Below are 19,985 nucleotides of genomic sequence, written 5' to 3'. Positions count from 1 at the left end.
AGAGATGAGGTTTCATGATCCACCCGCCTCAGCCTCCCAAAGTGCTGAGATTACAGGTGTGAGCCACTGCGCCCGAACTGGAGATGGTTTTTTACATGTATTGATGTGACAATAGCTGATGAATATAACTGGAATTGGACACTGAGGTTGTATTCTAGTTTTGCTATTATGAATAGTGCTTCATTGAACATGTCACTATAGCTTTTTAAAAAATTATCTTTAGTCCCTTTCCACAGAGGAAGAATCTGAGGTTAGGTTGAAGTTTTGTCACTCAGTGTCACAAACCTATTAAATGGCAAAACTGTAATTTGAATCTGAGTCTGTCTAAAGCCAAAGACCATGTTCTTTTAAGATGCTACATTACTTGTCACTGAAACATGTACACTTTTTAAATGATAAAATATGCCTGGCATTTTATAATAGCATAAAATAGCTTTGACTGACACTGTAACTATTAACTGCTTTTTGTCTCATTTTCACGGTCTTTTAAAATTAAATATTGTATTGAAGTCATGCTACAAGAGACACTCAATTTTATACATATTGTTTAAAGCAACCTTAGTTTGGTACAATATATTTTCTTAAAGCAGGCATTAAATCAGATTGTAATTTGTAATAGAAATTTTAGATTCAATATGAGAATGAGCACCTTGCTAAAGCTTTCATTTCTTGGTTTGCTTTTGAAAATAGGCGTCTTTTTTATAACATTACTGTCAGTTTATTTGTATTTTACAAATATAACAGATAAAACTTGAAAGAGTGTGGCAGTATTTTAAACCTGAGTACTTTTTATTAGGCATAAGTAATGTTCACATTATTTATGTGGGACAGAGTCATAAGATAATAACATACATCTTGTGAAGAAGCAGACAGGCAAATTAGTAGCTTCCAAAAGAACCACAGTTTCTGCTTATGTTTGATAAATTAAACATGTTGATATAGAACTAGTGGTATGTATATAAGTAAAGAATATCATTCATTTATTTATGTTCAGCTAATATCTAACTTGACATCATGTAACCACCCCCTAAAACTGATTAGATTTAGTTAGAATAATTTCAATAGACTAAAAAGCATGATTCTCATGAGCCCTCTAGCAAATCATATCTCTGACTTTGACATCCATGGATATTATTGCCAAAGCGTGGGATTATAGTAGTATGATCAATTTGCAAATACAGTAGCTTCTCTATATGGTCTTTATATTACCTGACTCTATGTATATGCATATAATATTTTGATTAGTTGTGTTCATTCACACAAAGAGAAGCCAAATTAATTGAAATGAAAAATACAGATCAGCTTTTTCTTTCACAAGCAAAGCTGCCTGTGATAACAGCTAATAAATCACTTCCAAATTTTAACATACATTTAAGTGTGTACCCCATATCTTTGTGTATGTACTCAAATGATAACACAAGATGGAATGGAATGCAGAATGAGAGAGGCAAAAGCAAGTTTCTAGAAGCTCGGAGACAGAGTCATTGTCTAGCTGGATATTTCACATCCAACTTTTCAATTGTCTTGAAGGAGGCTTTTCATGTCTTTTCAGTTGTCTTGAAGAAGTACAGATGGAGTGTGGTGATACTAGGCTGGGGCAGTGGTGGAAATGTGGAATAAAGGTATGATGGATAGAAGTAAGCCTATTTTAGATAACATGCAAAATTCTGAGAGTTATGAGAGGTTAATACAGGAAAGTAGATAGGATGTCCAGGATGGGTGAGTGTGTGTATGTGTGTGTATGTAAAGAAAGAGAGCTGAAAGTGCATCTTTCCATATAATACTTAAAATAGTGCAATATATGAAGGCTTATATATCAAGGAAAAAAATTTATTGAATTTATTTCTCTTCCTAGAGTAAAACTGCTTCTGTCTCATGCATGCCAACATTATGACACAGTGCTAATTGGCATCAGTGAAACAAGGCAAAAAGGTCTAATCTTCAGGCTCCTCACATCAGCATATTCCATTAAAGAGTTAAGTTCAGTATAGCAACATCTCCTGTCATACTACTTTTCTTTGCTCTAGTGTATTAGGGACATGTGGAGCCAGTATGGGATGTGTAGATTTATCCAACTCCTCCCTGAAACAGCTCAGGCAAAAGGGTGTAGGCCTGGGTTATGACCAACTATTTCTCAGGCCCTAGGAACTGCTTGAAAATCCCAGTTTACTCATTGAGCATCCAAGACCATGGATGTCTGTGGCATTTCCCTTCCCCCCAGGGAGTCTCGGGTTTTTTTGGCCTGCAAATTCCTCATCCATAAAATGATGTCATAATGAATGCACCAATGAAACACTGCCAGCTGAGGCTCACAAGGACAGAACAAAATGACAGCACTGTCGAACGCTCCCATGCATTCCCAGACTCATTTTTGGATAGTCTCATTAGCCAGATGTGAACTTAATCCACTCTAGTCAGCTAACTTTGGGATGACTCTCCTCCCACATTGCTGACCATAATTATTTCCTGCTGTGGGAATACTACTCTCACTGAATGTGACTCTTACTTTGGTTTCTGCCTCTTGGCTGCCATGTCAGGTTATATAAAATCATACCTTTCAAAGTATAAAATGGATATGTTCTATACAAATGTAAGGTATTAATTAGCATCTCCAAAATCCTTGCTCTGCTAAATGTTTATCTAAAGAGAGACTTCTTTTTCAGTGTTCATGAAATGGTATTCTCTTACACAGCCCGAAGAAGTCAGTTCCCACAGACACTTTAATGTAGCTAAAAACCACTTGCCCAATCACATCCTACTCCACTTAACACATAAATAGAGGGTGAGAAAGAGTCCACTGCAAGCAGCAATAAGCACATGGTGCTCACCCCAAAAGTCCTCCCCTCCTGCTTAAAGACCTTCCCCCGCTTACTCAACAATAAAAGACCTACCCTTCCTCCTTACTCAACAATAAAACGGCAAGGGAGTGTTATGTCTTAGTACATTCAGGCTGCTAGAACAAAGGATCTTAGACTGAGTGGATTATGAAGAAAAGAAATTTATCTCTCACAGTTCTGCAGGCTAGGAAATCCAAGATCAAAGTGTTGGCAGATTCAGTGTCTGGCAATGGCCCAAGACCTGGTTCATAGCTGGCCGTCTTCTTGCGCATGTGTCTTCACATGATTGAAGAAATGAGGGATCTTTCTGGTTCTCCTTTATGAGACCATGAATCTTATTCTTGAGGGCTTCATCCTCATGACTTTATCATGTCCCAAAGGCCCCACCTCCTAATACTGTCTTCTTGGGGGTTAGAATTTCAACATATGAATATCGGGAGGAACGAACATTTAGAACGGAGCAGTGTAGAACAAACAGTCTACAGCAGTCTTGTGACTCAAGAAGAATAAAAACTCTATCTCCACAAGAAATTTACATTAGAAAATGTAAACACCTTTCATCACTTTAGAGTACTACTTAAAGATTTGCTAAGGTTTCACTTCAGTGAAGGAATTCAACGCATCCTGCTATTACAAATCTAGGTTAAGGTAAAAAGTAATTGTTTCTGATGGTCAGTGACTAAATAAGCCATTTCAGGCTGAAACTTCTGTGCTGTTTCTTACTCCAAACAGTTTCTCATAAACTTCTCTGTGACACACTAAGCAACAACACTTATAAACTCAATATACTCTCATGGGCATATGTGGGTTTTCACATCACCCACAACATTTCTTTTATCAAGTGCCTCAGTGATTCAGAATCTCCACTATTGTTAATGTCTCATCAGTATCAGTCACCCACGCTTAGCTGAGACAGAAGCAACTGGTGATATACAATTCCTGAGCAGTCTGCTGCAACTTCATTCTCTCCTGCAAAGCACATCAGAATGCAAGCGATGGTCTTAGTCCATTTGTGCTGCTAAAACAAAATACTTTAGACTGGGTAATTTATACATAACAGAAATTTATTGCTCACAGTTTTGGAGGCTGGGAAGTCCATGATCAATGCACCACAGATTCAGTGTCTGATGAGGGCCCCAGGCTTCTTTTATAATGGTAAAAATATTCTCACCCAGGAGGGCTCTGCCCTCATAACCTAATCACATTCCAAAGGTACCACCATTTACTACACTCACCTTGAAGGTTAGATTTTAGCACATGAATTTTGGAAGGACACATTCAGACCCAGCACTGAGAGAAATACTACCACTAGAATAAACTTTAAATCATTTTAATTGATATTATAAAAACTAACTCATTCACAACTCAGTATTCTAAGAATTATTAGAACCAATACACTTTATGGTCATTGATTTTTTTTTAAATTTATTTATTATTATTATACTTTAAGTTGTAGGGTACATGTGCATAACGTGCAGGTTTGTTACATATGTATACTTGTGCCATGTTGGTGTGGTGCACCCATCAACTCGTCATTTACATCAGGTATAACTCCCAATGCAATCCCTTCCCCCTCCCCCCTCCCCATGATAGGCCCCGGTGTGTGATGTTCCCCTTCCCGAGTCCAAGTGATCTCATTGTTCAGTTCCCCCCTATGAGTGAGAACATGCGGTGTTTGGTTTTCTGTTCTTGTGATAGTTTGCTAAGAATGATGGTTTCCAGCTGCATCCATGTCCCTACAAAGGACACAAACTCATCCTTTTTTATGGCTGCATAGTATTCCATGGTGTATATGTGCCACATTTTCTTAATCCAATGTGTCACTGATGGACATTTGGGTTGATTCCAAGTCTTTGCTATTGTGAATAGTGCCGCAATAAACATACGTGTGCATGTGTCTTTATAGCAGCATAATTTATAATCCTTTGGGTATATACCCAGTAATGGGATGGCTGGGTCATATGGTACATCTAGTTCTAGATCCTTGAGGAATCGCCATACTGTTTTCCATAATGGTTGAACTAGTTTACAATCCCACCAACAGTGTAAAAGCGTTCCTATTTCTCCACATCCTCTCCAGCACCTGTTGTTTCCTGACTTTTTAATGATCGCCATTCTAACTGGTGTGAGATGGTATCTCATCGTGGTTTTGATTTGCATTTCTCTGATGGCCAGTGATGATGAGCATTTTTTCATGTGTCTGTTGGCTGTATGAATGTCCTCTTTTGAGAAATGTCTATTCATATCCTTTGCCCACTTTTCGATGGGGTTGTTTGTTTTTTTCTTGTAAATTTGTTTGAGTTCTTTGTAGGTTCTGGATATTAGCCCTTTGTCAGATGTGTAGATTGCAAAAATTTTCTCCCATTCTGTAGGTTGCCTGTTCACTCTGATAGTAGTTTCTTTTGCTGTGCAGAAGCTCTTTAGTTTAATTAGATCCCATTTGTCAATTTTGGCTTTTGCTGCTGTTGCTTTTGGTGTTTTAGACATGAAGTCTTTGCCCATGCCTATGTCCTGAATGGTACTACCTAGGTTTTCCTCTAGGATTTTTATGGTATTAGGTCTAACATTTAAGTCTCTAATCCATCTTGAATTAATTTTCGTATAAGGAGTAAGGAAAGGATCCAGTTTCAGCTTTCTACTTATGGCTAGCCAATTTTCCCAGCACCATTTATTAAATAGGGAATCCTTTCCCCATTTCTTGTTTCTCTCAAGTTTGTCAAAGATCAGATGGCTGTAGATGTGTGGTGTTATTTCTGAGGACTCTTTCTGTTCCATTGGTCTATATCTCTGTTTTGGTACCAGTACCATGCTGTTTGGGTTACTGTAGCCTTGTAGTATAGTTTGAAGTCAGGTAGCGTGATGCCTCCAGCTTTGTTCTTTTGACTTAGGATTGTCTTGGAGATGCGGGCTCTTTTTTGGTTCCATATGAACTTTAAAGCAGTTTTTTCCAATTCTGTGAAGAAACTCATTGGTAGCTTGATGGGGATGGCATTGAATCTATAAATTACCTTGTGCAGTATGGCCATTTTCACGATATTGATTCTTCCTTTCCATGAGCATGGTATGTTCTTCCATTTGTTTGTGTCCTCTTTGATTTCACTGAGCAGTGGTTTGTAGTTCTCCTTGAAGAGGTCCTTTACATCCCTTGTAAGTTGGATTCCTAGGTATTTTATTCTCTTTGAAGCAATTGTGAATGGAAGTTCATTCCTGTTTTGGCTCTCTGTTTGTCTGTTACTGGTGTATAAGAATGCTTGTGATTTTTGCACATTAATTTTGTATCCTGAGACTTTGCTGAAGTTTCTTATCAGCTTAAGGAGATTTTGGGCTGAGACAATGGGGTTTTCTAAATATACAATCATGTCATCTGCAAACAGGGACAATTTGACTTCTTCTTTTCCTAACTGAATACCCTTGATTTCTTTCTCTTGCCTAATTGCCCTAGCCAGAACTTCCAACACTATGTTGAATAGGAGTGATGAGAGAGGGCATCCCTGTCTTGTGCCAGTTTTCAAAGGGAATGTTTCCAGTTTTTGCCCATTCAGTATGATATTGGCTGTGGGTTTGTCATAAATAGCTCTTATTATTTTGAGGTACGTTCCATCAATACCGAATTTATTGAGCGTTTTTAGCATGAAGGGCTGTTGAATTTTGTCAAAAGCCTTTTCTGCATCTATTGAGATAATCATGTGGTTCTTGTCTTTGGTTCTGTTTATATGCTGGATTATGTTTATTGATTTGTGAATGTTGAACCAGCCTTGCATCCCAGGGATGAAGTCCACTTGATCATGGTGGATAAGCTTTTTGATGTGTTGCTGAATCCAGTTTGCCAGTATTTGATTGAGGATTTTTGCATCGATGTTCATCAGGGATATTGGTCTAAAATTCTCTTTTTTTGTTGTGTCTCTGCCAGGTTTTGGTGTCAGGATGATGTTGGCCTCATAAAATGAGTTAGGGAGGATTCCGTCTTTTTCTATTGATTGGAATAGTTTCAGAAGGAATGGTACCAACTCCTCCTTGTACCTCTGGTAGAATTCAGCTGTGAATCCATCTGGTCCTGGACTTTTTTTAGTGGGTAGGCTATTAATTATTGCCTCAATTTCAGAGCCTGCTATTGGTCTATTCAGGGATTCAACTTCTTCCTGGTTTAGTCTTGGAAGAGTGTAAGTGTCCAGGAAATTATCCATTTCTTCTAGATTTTCCAGTTTATTTGCGTAGAGGTGTTTATAGTATTCTCTGATGGTAGTTTGTATTTCTGTGGGGTCGGTGGTGATATCCCCTTTATCATTTTTTATTGCGTCTATTTGATTCTTCTCTCTTTTCTTCTTTATTAGTCTTCCTAGTGGTCTGTCAATTTTGTTGATCTTTTCAAAAAACCAACTCCTGGATTCATTGATTTTTTGGAGGGTTTTTTGTGTCTCTATCTCCTTCAGTTCTGCTCTGATCTTAGTTATTTCTTGCCTTCTGCTAGCTTTCGAATGTGATTGCTCTTGCTTCTCTAGTTCTTTTAATTGCGATGTTAGAGTGTCAATTTTAGATCTTTCCTGCTTTCTCTTGTGGGCATTTAGTGCTATAAATTTCCCTCTACACACTGCTTTAAATGTGTCCCAGAGATTCTGGTATGTTGTATCTTTGTTCTCATTGGTTTCAAAGAACATCTTTATTTCTGCCTTCATTTCGTTATATACCCAGTAGTCATTCAGGAGCAGGTTGTTCAGTTTCCATGTAGTTGAGTGGTTTTGATTGAGTTTCTTAGTCCTGAGTTCTAGTTTGATTGCACTGTGGTCTGAGAGACAGTTTGTTATAATTTCTGTTCTTGTACATTTGCTGAGGAGTGCTTTACTTCCAATTACGTGGTCAATTTTGGAGTAAGTAGGATGTGGTGCTGAGAAGAATGTATATTCTGTTGATTTGGGGTGGAGAGTTCTATAGATGTCTATTAGGTCTGCTTGCTGCAGAGATGAGTTCAATTCCTGGATATCCTTGTTAACTTTCTGTCTTGTTGATCTGTCTAATGTTGACAGTGGAGTGTTGAAGTCTCCCATTATTATTGTATGGGAGTCTAAGTCTCTTTGTAAGTCTCTAAGGACTTGCTTGATGAATCTGGGTGCTCCTGTATTGGGTGCATATATATTTAGGATAGTTAGCTCTTCCTGTTGAATTGATCCCTTTACCATTATGTAATGGCCTTCTTTGTCTCTTTTGATCTTTGATGGTTTAAAGTCTGTTTTATCAGAGACTAGTATTGCAACCCCCGCTTTTTTTTGTTCTCCATTTGCTTGGTAAATCTTCCTCCATCCCTTTATTTTGAGCCTATGTATGTCTCTGCGTGTGAGATGGGTGTCCTGAATACAGCAGACTGATGGGTCTTGACTCTTTATCCAGTTTGCCAGTCTGTGTCTTTTAATTGGAGCATTTAGTCCATTTACATTTAAGGTTAAGATTGTTATGTGTGAACTTGATCCTGCCATTATATTAACTGGTTATTTTGCTCGTTAGTTGATGCAGTTTCTTCCTAGCCTCGATGGTCTTTACATTTTGGCATGTTTTTGCAATGGCTGGTACCAGTTGTTCCTTTCCATGTTTAGTGCTTCCTTCAGGGTCTCTTGTAAGGCAGGCCTAGTGGTGACAAAATCTCTAAGCATTTGCTTATCTGTAAAGGATTTTATTTCTCCTTCACTTATGAAACTTAGTTTGGCTGGATATGAAATTCTGGGTTTAAAATTCTTTTCTTTAAGAATGTTGAATATTGGCCCCCACTCTCTTCTGGCTTGTAGAGTTTCTGCCGAGAGATCTGCTGTTAGTCTGATGGGCTTCCCTTTGTGGGTAACCCGACCTTTCTCTCTGGCTGCCCTTAAGATTTTTTCCTTCATTTCAACTTTGGTGAATCTGGCAATTATGTGTCTTGGAGTTGCTCTTCTCGAGGAGTATCTTTGTGGTGTTCTCTGTATTTCCTGGATTTGAATGTTGGCCTGCCCTACTAGGTTGGGGAAGTTCTCCTGGATGATATCCTGAAGAGTGTTTTCCAACTTGGTTCCATTTTCCCCCTCACTTTCAGGCACCCCAATCAGACGTAGATTTGGTCTTTTTACATAGTCCCATACTTCTTGCAGGCTTTGTTCATTTCTTTTTCTTCTTTTTTCTTTTGGTTTCTCTTCTTGCTTCATTTCATTCATTTGATCCTCAATCGCTGATACTCTTTCTTCCAGTTGATCGAGTCGGTTACTGAAGCTTGTGCATTTGTCACGTATTTCTCGTGTCATGGTTTTCATCTCTTTCATTTCGTTTAGGACCTTCTCTGCATTAATTACTCTAGCCATCAATTCTTCCACTTTTTTTTCAAGATTTTTAGTTTCTTTACGCTGGGTACGTAATTCCTCCTTTAGCTCTGAGAAATTTGATGGACTGAAGCCTTCTTCTCTCATCTCGTCAAAGTCATTCTCCGTCCAGCTTTGATCTGTTGCTGGCGATGAGCTGCGCTCCTTTGCCGGGGGAGATGCGCTCTTATTTTTTGAATTTCCAGCTTTTCTGCCATGCTTTTTCCCCATCTTTGTGGTTTTATCTGCCTCTGGTCTTTGATGATGGTGATGTACTGATGGGGTTTTGGTATAGGTGTCCTTCCTGTTTGATAGTTTTCCTTCTAACAGTCAGGACCCTCAGCTGTAGGTCTGCTGGAGATTGCTTGAGGTCCACTCCAGACCCTGTTTGCCTGGGTATCAGCAGCAGAGGCTGCAGAAGATAGAATATTTCTGAACAGCGAGTGTACCTGTCTGATTCTTGCTTTGGAAGCTTCCTCTCAGGGGTGTACTCCACCCTGTGAGGAGTGGGGTGTCAGACTGCCCCTAGTGGGGGATGTCTCCCAGTTAGGCTACTCAGGGGTCAGGGACCCACTTGAGCAGGGAGTCTGTCCCTTCTCAGATCTCAACCTCCGTGTTGGGAGATCCACTGCTCTCTTCAAAGCTGTCAGACAGAGTCGTTTGCGTCTGCAGAGTTTTCTGCTGTGTTTGTTATTGTTTACTGTGCCCTGTCCCCAGAGGTGGAGTCTACAGAGACAGGCAGGTTTCCTTGAGCTGCTGTGAGCTCCACCCAGTTCGAGCTTCCCAGGGGCTTTGTTTACCTACTTAAGCCTCAGCAATGGCGGGCGCCCCTCCCCCAGCCTCGCTGCTGCCTTGCCGGTAGATCACAGACTGCTGTGCTAGCAATGAGGGAGGCTCGTGGGCGTGGGACCCTCCCGGCCAGTTGTGGGATATGATCTCCTGGTGTGCCTGTTTGCTTAAAGCGCTGTATTGGGGTGGGAGTTACCCGCTTTTCCAGGTGTTGTGTGTCTCAGTTCCCCTGGCTAGGAAAAGGGATTCCCTTCCCCCTTGCGCTTCCCAGGTGAGGCAATGTCTCGCCCTGCTTCAGCTCTCGCTGGTCGGGCTGCAGCAGCTGACCAGCACCGATCGTCCGGCACTCCCCAGTGAGATGAACCCAGTACCTCAGTTGAAAATGCAGAAATCACCGGTCTTCTGTGTGGCTCGCGCTGGGAGTTGGAGACTGGAGCTGTTCCTATTCCTATGGTCATTGATTTAAACAACTCGATGCCAGGACAGGAAGTTGAAAAGTGCTGCTCTAAAAGGGGACAACAATGTGCTAAAAAGCATGTGGACTTTTAAAGGATTGTCATGTTCAGTTTGCGATTGGAATTCTGGTTGCTAAGAGGTTCAGGCATTGTTGTTAATGTGTCAGTCTCATTCCACACTCCACTCAGTCTTTACTGGGAAGTCTCTGTGTGGTGTTCATTCAGCCAGATCCTATTAAACCTGAGCATCACAAATGCTCGTGGGAAATTGAGGAAACTATAGGTTATAGAAGTAAATGGATCATTAAACAGAAATGTAAGAAATAGTTGATGGTCCCTGTGGACACATGGTCTTTGGGGATCTGTGACTCTTTTTTGCTGAAACATTATTTTGGCTTGTGATATTTTGCTTGTGAGCATTTTGGGCTTGAGCATGAAGAGTGGTGATGGTAGAAGAGGGAAATTAGTGTAGGTAAATGGAGAGAAGGAAAAGACTGAAGGAGAGAAAGGGGAGAGAGAAAAGAAACTTGGAGGTAGTGTGGGAGAAAAAGGAGTTACCATTTATTATACACATTTCCTAAGAACTTGCACTGTACAATCTTTTGTTTAATATTCACAACATTTTCTGAAATAGACAGGGTTTTTTTATAGAGGAAAAAAACTTAGAAGAGCTATCTTGTCCAAAGCCACCAAGCTACTAAGCTGGGTCACAAACCCTGATCTCTCTGTTGCTGGAGCCCTGTGTTCCTAACTGCTGTATCGCTCAGGTTCCTGGGCCTTTCGGAGGGTCTTCCTCTCTCTGAGGATGGAGTTGGGTGTTGGCAAGTTGTTTAAGAAGAACTCCTTGGGTCTGGAGAGTTCAGAGGAACCAGAAGTGAGAGAGTTGGGAACTGACTCCAGGCTGATCTTTTTGGGGGAGGGAAGGAGAAGAACTGGGAGATAACATGGTGGTTTCCATATCCTTCCAGGGTGTTCTGAAGGTTCACCAAGATAAGAAAGAAGACAGGCACTCAGGAGAGCACTACATAGGAAGGAAGGTTTGCATTTGGCTGTAGCTTTCCTTGTGTCATGGATCTTAGGAGGAAAGTGTTTTAATGTGGAAACAGAGGGATACAGAACTCTCAGGCTTTGAGAATTCTCGATTTAACTGATCAGTCTCATTTTTTTTTCAGACACTCAGAATAGTTTTGGTATATAGTTTTGTGTTTATTTCTATTCAGACTGCAATTGGTTGTGATGAAGTCCAACAAGTAGGAACAACTGTTTGAAGAACTGGAAACAGGAGAGGGTTTTGAAAACACATTCATCATCATCATCATCATTATCATCATCATCATCATCATTCTTAGGTAGTGGGTTTTTCTTCTCTCTCTCTCCATCTCTCTTCCTCCCCCAATTTCTCCCTCTCTCTCCCCCAACTCATTTTCTTTCTTTCTCTCTCTCTGTCCTTCCATCCCCATCCTCTCTCTCAGTAACTTCAGATCTAAAGATTAACCAGATTTGTGATTTTTTAGTGAATTAGCACCATTATGGTTTAAGTCCTGCAGACTGGACCTTGCAAGCTACTTCTTTCTCTGCTGCAGACTCCTGTATAAAAGCTGATCAGAGTATATGTGCAGTGATTGAACCACGTTAAGTATTAACAAACTTTTCCGCACCACTTTGTGACACCACAGAATAGATTCTCACAGAAGTAGTTACTCTCAGCAGCCACAACACAACTTCTGACTACAACCGCATAGTCATCGCAATCCGGAAGTGCATACAACAGGTTTAATAATCTTGGCAATGCAACTTTTGGAAAAATGGATGGACGGTGTTTTTACTAATTGCTGAAACATCACAGAGTATGTTATACTTAAAGCTAATGATAAATACTCCAGCAAATACTATAGTTTCTATAAGATTCTTGATGTAGGCACTGAGTAGATACACCTATTTGCTTTCACTTCTAAATAAATAGTCAAAATAATTTAGGCCTGTGCTTCTCCAATATTATCATATCAGGAGATTTTGTTACATTGCAGATTTTGATCCAGGTGGTCTGAATGGGGCCTGAGATTCTACCTTTTTAGCAGGCTCTCAGAGAGTGCTGCTGCTGCTGTTCCAGGGCTTCATAATTTCAATACTGTGCCAAAGAACCCAAATTAAAAAAGGAGAACAGTCTAGAGTAAAAAAAAAAAAAATTGGTTGCCAGAGTCACGTACATTTTTTTGTGTACATTTTCTAGAGTCCATGTGTAGAACCTGACTACAAATAGTTTTTTTTAAACTAATGTGCACAGTAGCTCTTCATCCCACTTGTATGAGAACACATCAAAATGGCAATCTGAGGGTGTAATCATCTATTTTTAATAGCAATGTTTTCAAGACCCATTTAATTAAAACAAACAAGAAAAGATTTCCTTTCTTTGAACCCACAAGTCTGATAAGCAGCCGGCGCCATTTCTTGGTGTAATCTTAGTAAAACACGTCCCACAGCCCAAGAAGTTTTTACGAAACCATTCAAATAGCTTCAACCATTCTCCTCATTCTATTGTCCTATTATTTACTACACAGACACACACAGTCAAAGCACATACCCAGTTGTGCACACACAAATGTGCACAGACAAGCCTACACATTGTCTAAAGGTATTTGTACAAACATCACAATATCATTACTTTTCTTTATCTTGGATTCAGGCACACTACATTTTTGAGACTTGTCAATAATATGCTGATAGTGAATTATGTTTTTATATAATCTATGGATTCAGTTTTTTCAGGAACTGCCAATTTTACTCCAATATGATTCCAGTATGCTGAGAGAAAGTTATTCCAACTAGAATGTGCTAAAGGGATGGATGTGGCTTCTATGCAGGGCATATTTCAGCTTTTTCCAAATAACATTCTTGTAGAGATTACAGGATAATCTGGCAGCCAGACCCAGCCAATTAAAACAGTAATTGAAATGGCTGAAAATGTTTTCCTTGGCAATTTTTTGTTATTTTGCTTCATTTTGGGTTTCCTTGAATAACAAAAAAAATAGGGTCAATCATGAGACTCCTAATTTATTTTCTTGGTTATCTTTTCTCACCAAACAGAAAAGGGCTGCTGTGCAGCTTAAATTAAAACCTGAAAACTGTGGTATGGGGCGGTATGAAGGTAGGCATGAGAAAACATAAAATGATTCTTAAGCTAACACAAGTAAATCTCCTCTGAGCATAGAAGATGTGGGAGTTTCTGTTTTAGGTGGTAAGAGTGAAATGGGGAGGGAGATTCAAAAGGAAATATAATAAAAAATACAGAAGAGGCTTTATTGTAAAATATAGGTTTAATTTTTTGGAGATTAATAGGTACTCGAAAGTTGAGACTTCTAATTTTAAGACATCTAACATAAAGAACTAAAAATCATTTATGTACCATAACTCTCTTCCATTGAAATCAGTTGTGTGCTATTGAATGATTAACCATGTCTGGGGTGAGAGAGTATCTGATGATTTTTAGTATTTGCCAGTTTCCATAGTGTAAACACTTTTATCACGGCTGATTTCAATCTACCAACCTGGCATTGATGAACATAGAGCTGGAAACAGATAGGTACCATCAATTTTGCAAGGCTCTGCAAACTGCTCCAGCACACTTCTGACTAAAGTCATCACTTTACAGAAGAAGACAGATATGAAAAAGCAATCTCAATTGACAGCAAGTAAAAATATCAATAGAGGAAATTAATAGGCAAAGATAAGCATCTCACAAATTAATTAATCTAAGTTCTGCTGATTAAAATGGCAAAACTTGAGAAAACCCAAATTATGTAACTGATTTAAAGAGAAAAATAATTTTTCATGTCATTCCATGACGTCGCTTCTTTCCTTTAAGGCTCTACTTCTAAGCTCAATTCCTCTATGAACCCCCTCTGAAGAAATCTGAAATTAGTCATTGTAACCATGTTAGCATCCTCTTGGAATTAAGATGATTTCAAAATATCTTACTAGTACTGCATCTAAGTCCACACATTGGAATTCCTTGGGAGCTTCCATAAAGTAACAATTCCTTGGTCCCGCCCAGGACCAACTAAATTAGAAATCTTGGGTGGAGCTCAGCATCCATAATTTTGGAAAGCTCTCCACATACTTAATTTGCAACCAGGAACGAGGACAACTACACTATACAATTCTTTGTCTATATTTTCATTGAAAGTGCTCTACAGCAGGGTTATGTTCCACTCTCTTAAAGTATCGCCCTGTAGCTGAGCCATATGTATAATTTTTTTTCTTCCTTTATTCCTTTTCCCATCTGCATTGCACTGACAAATGTGGTGAATAAATGAAGACTTTTGGTTAAGTTTCAAAAGGAATAGAAATACAATGTCTTTTCTATGGATTGTAGATTGAACTTATGTTTATTCTTATTTTCTTATTTTTATGTTTCAAACCAAGCTCAGAAATTTTTGAGAGGGATCTCAGTCACCAGCAGCATGTACTAATTAATAATCATTTTCAATTATTCCACACAACACATGCAGAACAATTCAACCTTTTACTTAGAAATGGAAACTAATTATAAATTTGATTTAGTGAATAATTAACTCATGAGATTTATCTACATTATGCTAACATGAATATCTTTATGCAAAACCTACAAAGGAAGCAAAAATTAGCTCATTAAATAATGTTAAAATATATATATATACACACACATTAACAATATAGGTGAGGTCTTAGCTTTTCCCTGAAAAGACAAACCATACAATGATATAGCATGCATGTTTATATGATTAACTAATTTATATTCTTCTTACTCTAAAAAAATTTTAGGCTGTTCAGAAATGATTCCACCCTATTTTCCCATGCACAGTCATCATCATTAGTGGCTGCATTGATCAAAGTTCTATCTGTGAATCTTGGAAAGCCATGTTTCGTGTGTAGAAATCTACGCCACCCTTAGGCAATGCAACAGAGCCAAGAACAGCAAGAAGCACAACAAATAGCAGCTGTGGCTCTTTACATGTGTGGTACCATTTAAGCTAATGCCCAGGATATCACATCATTTGTCCAAAAGGTGCAGCTGCAGCAGCTGGCAGACTGTTGAAGGCGGCAAAAAACAGAAGGCAGAAAATGGCACCAATCTTTGCCTCTCCCCAAACCCACTCAAGTTTTTGCAGCACTACTCTGTGCAACGTTCACAAAGAGTCATGGCCAGCATTTGGGCAAAACATGCAATATGACTTGGTTGAAGAGCAGGTGTCATCATTTGACTCAGTCACTGGTAGGTGCATCTGAAATAAAGTGTATTAGTTCACCACTGCTGCATAGCAAACTACCCCAAAGTTCAGAGGCTCTAAACAGCAATCACTTATTGTTTACACCTATTGTGGGAAGGATGGGGTTCCGATGATCTAGGTTGGACATGGCTGGTGGCTTTGTTTCTCACTGTGATTCTGTGAATTGACCAATGCATCTCTGGCCTATGTGTATTCATTCTGGGGCCCAGGCTGAAGGGGTAGGAGTGACCAAAAGGGAATCTTCTCATGTCAGTGGCGGAAATGCAAAGATGCAAGTGGAAGTACACTTGCAGAGCTTTTAAGACCTAGGCTTAGAACTGGCAGATTGTCACTTCTGCTCATATGCTGTTGACCAAAACATGTCACATGGCCAAGTCCATATTTAAGCAGGGAAGAACCACACGTTTCACAGGAAGAGACCATGGAAAAGGCATAAATAGTTTCAGGGACACGTAAAGAGAATTAAGTTCAACATATTTATCTGAAATATAAGCCCATTAGTTTTTACAGAAAAGAGTGATGATTATGATGACAACAGCAATAGTAATAATAGTAGCTATCTTGTACTATGCATTTACAGTGGTCCAGGCACTCTTTCAAACTCTAGATAGATAGATAGATACATACATACATACATACATCTTACATACATAAATACATAGCTTGGTAGATAGATAGGCAGATGAAGTTCCATTTAATTCTCACAATAATCTTATAAAATAAGTACTGTTATATCCTCTTCTTATAGGCAAGGCAACTGAGGTAGAGAGGGGACTTATAAGAAATACAATGGATGATTATTATTATTATTATTATTATTTTGAGACAGGATCTCTCTGTCACCCAGGCTGGAGTGCAGTGGTGCAATCATGGCTCCCTACAGTCTTGACTGCCCAGGCTCAAGCAATCCTCCTACTTCATCCTCCACAGTAGCTGGGACCACAGGCATGCTACAAGCATGCCTGGCTGTTTTGTGTGTGTGTGTGTGTTTTGCGTAGACAGGGTTTTGCCATGTTGCCCAGGCTAGTCTTGAACTCCTGGACTCAAGCGATCTGCCCACCTTGGGCTCCCAAAGTGCTGAGATTACAGTCATGAACCACCATGTCTGGCCAATAATGGACAATTATTAAATTAAAAGAACAATATTTGCTAATTTTCTTAACCTATGGTACAGGCATATTATGTGAATTATGTTCTGTAACTTTAGGATTGCTTCCCATGATATTTACTGTGTTGGGAGTAGAAAAAGACAATCTGGATGAGCATGCCATGGTCATGAAGGAAGAGAGACATGAACATGATGTGCTCATCTTTGGGATTTACCTACAGAATGTGCACATCAGTAGAACTTAGTAGCAGTGACCACCAAAACAAACTGGTAGACTGAGGAGGAATTCAATTTGCTTTCTATTTCTTTCAGGTTTGAGGCCTATGGAAATCTGTACATTGAGGAACCTGTGGGGTTTGAAAATGGAAATCCTTTGCTCGTTTATAAATTAGAGCATGTTGGGAAAGACAAATTCTACAGAAAGGGGAGAAGTAGAAGCTGTTATTTCCTTTTTAGCAGTAGTGGGCAATGTGGGGAATGGAACAGACAACAGATACAGGGTTTTACAGCAGCTTCTGGGAAATCTGCTGATAACCTGCCCCAGTGCCACAGCTGTTGCTGAGATCAAGAGTCATGGGGTGGTTTCCCATGATTCTTCCAACTTCTTGAATTCCTCAAAGGTTACAGTGGCGTTGTCTGGCCCTCACTCCTCAAATGGACTTTTTTGGTGCCCAATTCCCTATGTTTAAGTCTCCTCCTGGTTGAAGTCACTAGTTAACTACTCTAGTTGATGAAACGAAACTTGTTTCAGGTGATGAGTGTTGAAAGCTTATAAACATGGATACATTCAAACAATGATGATACGTTTGTTCAAAAGAGAATGATTATCTTAAAGATATCCTCCAAAGTTAAAAATTGATCAACAGAAAATGATATCTTAATAACAATAATCTAGATGTTAAGGATCTGTTAACAAAGATTAGGATATGCGCCAAACGAGTTGTCAAGTGGAAAAAGGTGTACTTCACAATTAGAGAAGATCACTTAAAAACCCCATGTTTTAAAGGTATAACTGACAAAAAATAACAGCACATACTGTATGTATACAACTTGAGTTTGGAGATAAGTACACATCTGTGAAATTATCACCACAATCTATGCAATAACCCTATCCATTGTCTCCAAAAGTTTTCTCTCACGCACTTTATTATTATTATTTGTGATAAGAACACTTAACATAAGATCTTTCCTCTTACCAAATGTTTAAGTATATAATACAGTACTCATAACTATGGACACTGCACTGTACAGTAGATCTCTAGGGCTTATTCATTGTGTATAACAGAAACTTTGTGCACTTCGAGCAACAACTTCCCATTTCTCTCACCACCCCCTCCAGCTTCTGGTAACCATCATTCTGTTCTCTACTACTATGAGTTTGACTGTTTTAGATTCCACGTATAACTTAAATCATACAATATTTGTCTTTCTGTGCCTGGCTTATTTCACTAGCATAAATGTCCTCCAGATTCATCCATGTTGTCACCAATGGCAGGATTCCTTCTTTTCAAAGGTTAAATAATATTAATCGTATGTATATACCACATTTCTTTATCCATTCATCGGTCGATGGACATTTAGATTGATTACATGTCTTGGTCATTGTGAATAATGCCACAGTGAACGTGAGAGTTCAGTTACCTTTTTGAGATCTTGCTTTCAATTCTTTTGGATCAATAACAGAAATGGGATTACTGAATCATATGATAGTTCTATTTTTAATTTTCTGAGGAGCCTCCATGCTGTTTTCCATAGCAACCGAAGCAGCTGCACCCATTTGCATGCCCGCTAACAGTGTACAAGGCTTCTCTTTTCTCCAGATCCTCACCAACACTTTTTATCTTTTGCTTTTTGGATAACAGCCATTCTAATGGGTGTGAGGTTCATTGTGGTTTTAATTTGCATTTCTCTGATGACTAGTGATGTTGAACATCTTTTCATATATCTCTTGGCCATTTTTAGAAAATGCTATTCTTGAATTTATTTTCAAAATATACATTGAAATCTGTTTTTGAAAAACTTAACAATAATCATCAAATTAAAAACTAGATGTGTCAGTCTCAAATCATTTAATAATATTCAATCAAGAATAAAAAATTTAGAAAGCAAAACTCATTAGTTCTTTTATTTACTCAGCAATTATTTCTTGAAAAGCTATAAGTGCTAAGCAGTACTTAGGTGCTGGGGGAAGCAACAGTGAGCAAAAGATTTGAAGACAAATCCTTGCCTTCTTGGAGCTTGGTTCTAGAGTTTGATATAGACAATAAAGATGTTAAGTACTAAGATGCTTACATAGTACTTTAAAAAGAAGATCATTACGGCCAGGCGCGGTGGCTTGCCTGTAACCCCAGCACTTTGGGAGGCCAAGGCGGGTGGATCACCTGAGGTCGGGACTTTGAGACCAGCCTGACCAACATGGAGAAACCCCGTCTCACCTAAAAATACAAAATTAGCCAGGTGTGGTAGCACATGCCTATAATCCCAACTAAGGAGGCCGAGGCAGGAAAGTCACTTGAACCTGGGGGGCAGAGGTTGTGGTGAGCTGAGATCATGCCATTGCGCTCCAGACTGGGCAACGAGAGCAAAACTCCATCTTAAAAATATAAAATAAAATAAAACAAACAAACAAGAAAAACAGAAGATCATTACTATGAAAGATAAAATGAATGAGGAATTCTGGGGTGTTAAGTTTGCAATTTTAAATAGGATAATCAAGGTAGGCCTTATTGAAAAAGTGATATTTGAGTCAAGACTTAAACTAAGCAAAATGCGAGCCATGGAGATAACAAAAACAAGATTTTTCCAGGCATTGGAAATTGTTTTTGCAAAGGAGCTGAGGCTAGGATGTGCCTGGCATCTTTGGGGAAGGACAAGGAAACCAGTGTTGCTTAGGTGCAGAGTTTCTGTGGAAGAAGAAAAAAAACAAAACTCAGAGGAAATAACTTATTTAAGAGTTAAATTGAACAGTTAGCTAAATAGCAACAGAGGAAGATCTAAGTGTTTCCAGTTATTTGGCTTTTCTTTTTTTTTTTTTTTAACACCTTATAAATTTGGTTAGCTAATTAATTAGCTGGGTAGGAAGGTAGGTGGGTAGGTAGGTAGATAGATAGGTAGCTAGCTAGTTTTAAGGAGATAATACATGCACACCAACCATATACATTTCCGAATTTCCGGTGGTCTGAAGCAGTGCACAGTGAAAAGTCATCCTCTCTGAA

The 19,985-nt window shown here is 39.0% G+C and overlaps 1 long non-coding RNA gene across 1 annotated transcript in view; it reads right to left on the bottom strand.

The window, feature by feature from the left end:
* LOC106998146 (uncharacterized) overlaps positions 1 to 19,985 on the bottom strand; it is a 43,508-nt gene that overhangs the window by 21,735 nt on the left and 1,788 nt on the right. The gene's annotated exons all lie outside the window — the stretch shown is intronic.

The sequence above is a fragment of the Macaca mulatta genome, chromosome 4 (genome assembly GCF_049350105.2).
Source record: "Macaca mulatta isolate MMU2019108-1 chromosome 4, T2T-MMU8v2.0, whole genome shotgun sequence".
In the NCBI taxonomy this organism is placed as follows: domain Eukaryota; kingdom Metazoa; phylum Chordata; class Mammalia; order Primates; family Cercopithecidae; genus Macaca; species Macaca mulatta.
Note: the sequence above shows the minus strand (reverse complement) of the source record. Positions and strands in the feature narration are given on the sequence as shown.